This window comes from Mus caroli, unplaced genomic scaffold, assembly GCF_900094665.2.
Source record: "Mus caroli unplaced genomic scaffold, CAROLI_EIJ_v1.1 scaffold_18263_U1_1, whole genome shotgun sequence".
NCBI classification, from domain to species: domain Eukaryota; kingdom Metazoa; phylum Chordata; class Mammalia; order Rodentia; family Muridae; genus Mus; species Mus caroli.
Window position 1 is genome coordinate 4,017 of NW_018390942.1, and position 6,440 is coordinate 10,456.

Genomic DNA, 6,440 nt, shown 5'->3' on the forward strand with positions numbered 1-6,440 from the left:
TTGCCTCAAAGTACTAAAAAAGAACGAGGGAAAAGATTAATTCTCATTGACACCAGTTCATTTAACAACCAAATAACCACTCTCTTCCTCTGCCCTCCCCCAGAACTGGAAAGCAGTAGTCTTGAGCTTTAGAAGGAGAGACAGTGGACTCTCAGGCTGTACATAGATCAGATGCTTTTGCCAGTGATCATCCTAGAATTGCTGAGTCCTAATACTAAAACAGCAGGCAGACAAGACAGTAAGAAGCTGGAGGAGACTTGCTCTACCTTCAATATTCCACTACAGAGGGATGTGGCTAAACATATAGGACACAGATTCCTCAATGTGGGTTCTTCGAAAGGCCTCAGCCAGGATCACTGAAATGTCAATCACCTGAATTTTGGAGCAGAGTTTCATTTTGTCCACTTGTGGAATTGAGTTGGTGATAATGACAGCTTCAAAGGCAGCGTTATTTATTCTGGAAATAGCTGGCTCAGAGAAGATTCCATGGGTAAGGGTAGCATAAACTTTGGTGGCAACAACTGAGAATAACTTATCTGCAGCATGCATCAGCCATGTCTCCCACCAGAATGGCCACACGGTCCTTCACATAACCCATGAGAACCATCGGTCCACTTCATTTGCTTTCTTCCTCTCTTTGTGAATCAAAGCAAATTCCACATTCAGTCTGTCTGCAATTGATAATCCTGTTGGCTCCTCCAGCATCTGGAGAAACAATAATACAGTTTCTCCATTCAGTGATGTTCTCCTGAATCCACTGAAGAACTTTAGGTTCTACATATAAATTATCCACAGGAATATCAAAGAATCCCTGGATCTGAGAGGCATGCAGGTCCATGGTAATGATGTGATCAGCCCCAGCAACTGACAGAATATTGGCCACAAGTTTAGCAGAAATCAGAGCATGACTCTTATCCTATTTATCTTGCTGGGTGTACAGGAAGCAGGGTATCACCAGCTGTTACCCTGGATGAGGATGAAATCTTGCATGCATTGATCATGATGAGTAGCTCCATCAGGTTGTCATTAATCTCCCTGCAGCCACTCTTGATGTTATAGACATTTCCCCTCTCACACTTTCACCAACTTCGACGCTGGTCTCTTGGTTGCTAAACTTCTTGGTGACCACCTTGCCCAGCTCCAGGACCAGGAGATCGGCCACACACTTTGACAGATCCTGGTGAGAACTGCCACTGAAGAGCAAGATGTTAGGCATGGTGACACACGGGGACTGAGGAGCACGCTGGAGAAGGAGAAAGGGACCGCAACGCAGACTGCTGCTGCCTTTGCTGCTGGTGGTGCTGCTGGTGAGGTGGCCGTGAATGCTAGTCAAATTATAAAGTGTTTTTTTAAACATTTGCACAAAAAAACTTTGAAAGTCATTATTCTGTACTTAAAATTATTCTGTATTTATGCTAGATACATTACAAAAATAATAATAACATGTCTCCACATAAGAGCTGATTAAAGGAAGAGAGAGAGAGAGAGAGAGAGAGAGAGAGAGAAGGAAGAAAGAAAGGAAGGAAGGAAGGAAGGAAGGAAGGAAGGAAGAAAGAAAGAAAGAAAGAAAGAAAGAAAGAAAGAAAGAAAGAAAGAAAGNAAGAAAGAAAGAAAGAAAGAAAGAAAGAAAGAAAGAAAGAAAGAAAGAAAGAAAGAAAGAAAGAAAGAAAGAAAGAAATTAAAGGCTTTTTTGGAATTTAATGAAAATGATAACACAACATACCCAAACTTATAGGACACAATGAAAGCAGTGCTAAGAGAAAAAAAAAATCATAGCTCTAAGTGCCTCCAAAAAGAAACTGGAGAGAGCTTACACTAGCAGCTTGACAACACATCTGAAAGCTCTAGAACAAAAAGAGGAAAATACACCAAAAAGGAGTACATGGCAAGAAATAATCAAACTAAGGGCTGAAATCAACCAAGTAGAAACAAAACGAACTATACAAAGAATCAACTAAAACAGGAGCTGGTTCTTTGAGAAAATCAGCAAGATAGATAAAATCTTAGCCAGACTAATCAGAGGGCACAGAGACAGTATCCAAATAAATAAAATCAGAAATGAAAAGGGAGACATAATGACAGAAACTGAGGAAATTAAAAAAAAACATCAGATCCTACTACAAAACACTATACTCAACAAAACTGGAAAATCTGGATGAAATTGACAATTCTCTAGACAGATTCCAGATACCAAAGTTAAATCGGAGTCAGATATACCATATAAACAGTCCCATAACCCCTAAAGAAATAGAAGCAGTCATTAAAAGTCTCCCAACAAATAAAAAAAGCCCAGGACCAGATGGTTTTAGTGCAGAATTCTATCAGACCTTCAAAGAAGACCTAATACTAATACTCTTCAAAATCTTCCACAAACTAGAACCAGAAGGCACACTACCCAATTCCTTCTATGAAACAATAATTATGCTTGTAAACAAACCACACAAAGACCCAACAAAGAAAGAGAACTTCAGACCAATTTCCCTTATGAATATCAAGGCAAAAATACTCAATAAAATTCCCACAAACTGAATCCAAGAACATATAAAAACAATCATCCATCATGATCAAGTAAGATTCATCACAGAGATACAGGAATGGTTCAATATGTGGAAATCCATCAATGTAATCAACATAAACAAACTCAAAGGAAAAAAAAACCACATGATCATCTCATTAGATGGTGAGAAAGCATTTGGCAAAACCAACACCCCATCATGGTAAAAGTCTTGAAAAAAAATCAGGAATCCAAGCCCATACCTAAAAGTAGTAAAAGCAATATACAGCATACCAAACTAAATGGAGAGAAACTTGAAGTAATAGAGTTAGAAAGAGCAATTCTCAAATTTATCTGAAATAAAAAAATCCAGGATATCAAAAACCATTCTTTTTTTTTTACGTATTTTCCTCAATTACATTTCCAATGCTATCCCAAAAGTACCCCATACCCCCCCCCACTTCCCTACCCACCCATTCTTAACAATAAGAGAACTTCTTGGGGGAATCACCATCCTCGGCCTCAACCTATACTACAGATCAGTAGTGATAAAAACAGCATGAAATTGGTACAGAGACAAGACAGGTAGATCAATGGAATAGGATTGAAGACCCAAAAATGAACCCACACACCTATTTGTTGGGAACTAGGGGGGTGGGGGAAAGAGGGGGAGAGAAAGAGTCCACATCCGTCCAGAGTTTCTTCTACACTCTGGGCAGGCACATGCGGGAGGTCTGTCAGACGCTTTCCACTCAGCCCCAGGTGGGCATCTAAGCCACTGACCCCACTCAACAGGGAGTGGACAAGGGCAGCTCCTGATACCAGGGGCCCCCGGGGCAACACCCTCAGCTCTGCAGTTACAGGAGAGAGGGCAGAGAGAGAGAGGTTCCCACACAGATGAGAGTCTAAGATCTTTGACAAAAAAGGTAAAATGTGTGCTCCATGACAGGAGCACAGGAAGTTCTTCCAACGAGAGATTAGAAACAGCTCATTAGAGGAAAGCCTATCCCATTGTCCAAGCACAGCAGGCCTTGAACAGAGAAAGTCTATGGTTTTAGAGCTTTATTTTAGAAAGGCAGGGGGAAAGAGAGAAGGTAGAAAAAAGAGAGAGAGACAGCCATGGCCAAGAGGAGAGAAGGGGGAAAGAAAAAGAAAGAGGAAAGGCTAGAGAGTAAGAGGTTAGAGAGAGAGAGAGCAGGAGAAAGAGAGTAAGAGAATGAGAGGAGAAAGTAAGAGGAGAACAAGAGGAGAGAGTGAGGGGAGACCAAGCAGCCCCTCTTATGGTGGGCTGTTATCTTGTTGTTGCTAGGTAACTGGGAGGAGTCTAGCCTGAAGGTCAGAAGCTTGGGACATTGTCTACAGGACTACCAGCCACAGTTTCTCCTGTAGGGGTTGTGGGGAGCGATAACTTCGATAGGAGCCTTGAGTGCAGGAGACATGAGGGAATGCCTACCATCCCATGTAAGTGAATTATCACCACCGGGTCCCGGGGTTCACCTCTCAACTCGACTGGAGACCAGACTGTCTGTGCATAGCCCAATGCCCCATACCTATTATCATTTGATCTTTGACAAAAAAGGTAAAAATCATCCAGTGGAAAAAAGACAGCATTTTTAACAAATGGTACTGGTTCAACTGGCGGTCAGCATGTAGAAGAATGCACATCTATCCATTCTTATCTCCTTGTAAAAGGTCAATTCCAAGTGGATTAAGGACCTCAATATAAAACCAGATACACTGAATCTAGTAAAAGGGAAAGGGAGGAAGGGCCCCGAACCCATGGGCACAGGGGAAAACTTCTGAACAGAATACAAATGGCTTATGCCCTAACCTCAACAATAGACAAATGGGACTTCATGAAATTGCAAAGCTTCTGTAATGTAAAGGACACTGTCAATAGAACAAAATGGCAACCAACAGATTGGGAAAAGATCTTTACCAATCCTACATCTGATAGAGAGCTAATATCCAATATATACAAAGAACTCAAGAAGATAGACTCCAGAGAACCAAATGGTTATCTGGTTATATAAAAATGGGGTAAAGAGCTAAACAAAGAATTCTCAACTGAGGAATATCAAATGGCCAAGGAGCACCTAGAGAAATGTTCAACCTCCTTGGTCATCAGGGAAATGCAAATTATAACAACCCTGAGATTCTACCTCACACCAGTCAGAATAGCTAAGATCAAAAACTCAGGGACAGCAGATGCTGATGAGGATGTGGAGGAAGAGGAACACTCCTCCATTGCTAGTGNGATTGTAAGCTTGTACAACCACTCTGGAAATCAGTTTGGTAGTTCCTCAGAAAATTGTCCATAGGACCTAGCTGTACTACTCCTAGTCATATACCCAAAAGATGCTCCAACATATGACAAGGACACATGCTCCACTATGTTCATAGCAGCCATATTTATAATAGCCAGAACCTGGAAAGAGCCCAGATGTCTTTCAACAGAGAAGTTGATACAGAAAATGTGATACAGTTACACAATGGAGTACTGTTTAGCTATTAAAAACAATGACTTCATGAAATTCTTTGGCAAATGGATAGAACTAAAATATGTCATCGTGAGTGAGATGACCCAGTCACAAAAGAATACACATGGTATGCACTCACTGATTAGTGTATATTAGCCCAGATGCTCAGAATACCCAAGATACAAATCACAGACCACATGAAGCTCAAGAAGGAAGAAATGTGAATGCTTCGGTCCTTCTTAGAAGGGGAAACAAAATAATCATGGAAGAAAATAAGGAGACACAGTGTGGAGCAGAGACTGAAGGAAAGCCCATCCAGAAACTGCCCCACCTGGGGATCCATCCCATTTACAGTTACCAAACTCAGTCATCATTGTGGATACCAAGAAGTGCTTGATAACAAGAGTCTGATATAGCTGTCTCCTGAAAGGCACTACCAGAGCCTGAAAAATGCAGAGGAAGATGCTTGCAGTCAACCATTGGACTGAGCTTGGGGTCCGTAATGGAGGAGTTAGAGAAGGGACTGAAGGAACTGAAGGGATTTGCAGCCCCATAGGAAGAGCAACAGTATCAACCCAGCAGACCCGAACTTCTAGGGATTAAACCACCAACCAGAGGGACCCATAGCTCTACCCACATATGTAGCAGAGGATGGCCTTGTCAGGCATCTTAGTCCTGTGGACTCCAGGCCCCAGTGTAGAGGAATTGCAGGGTGGAGCCAGGAGTGGGAGGGTGGGTAGGGAAATACCCCCATGGAAGCAGGAGGGATAGGATGGGGTGTTCCATGGGGAAAACTGGGAAAGTGGATAACATTTGAAATGTAAATAAAGAAAACATCCATTTTTTTAAAGGAGGAAGAAGGTGTTTTTGTCTTAAAACTTAGACTTTAGGGGTGAGGGTAATGGTTCAGTTGACTGTAAAATAATGAGAACCTGATTCAGATCCCCAGTGCCCACATGAATATGTGCGCATGGTGATAAACACCTGAAGTCCCAGTACTTCCTTCAGGAGGCAAAAACTGGTTGCTCATTTACTTTAGGTAAATCAAAAAGTTCTGTTTTCACTTAGAAACTTGATTCAACAAGGTAAGATAGAGAGTAGTAAAGAAAGACATTTGATTTCAACCTCTGACCTCCACATGATGTGCACACACAAACACAGATACCTATATAGAAATAAACAAAAAAACACTAGTAGTATTTTTTTCATAGCATTATTAGGTTTGGAAAAATTAAAAACAAAGGTTAGCTAAGTCCCATATACTCCTTACTCTATCCAAGCCATATAATTCCTCATATTGTTATTGACTTACATGAAGTAGAACTTGGTACAGCTGATAAACTAAATTCAATACATAATATTTGGTAAATTTGATTTTACCTTTGATTCACTAATGCATATGTATATCACTAATATATATATATATATAATATATTGTGTGTGTGTGTATGTATGTGTGTGTGTCA

The 6,440-nt window shown here is 41.0% G+C and overlaps 1 pseudogene; it reads right to left on the reverse strand.

Annotated features, from left to right (window-relative positions):
• Positions 1 to 279: 279 nt before the first annotated feature.
• Positions 280 to 1,216, reverse strand: LOC110288902 (annotated as a pseudogene).
• Positions 1,217 to 6,440: the final 5,224 nt, after the last annotated feature.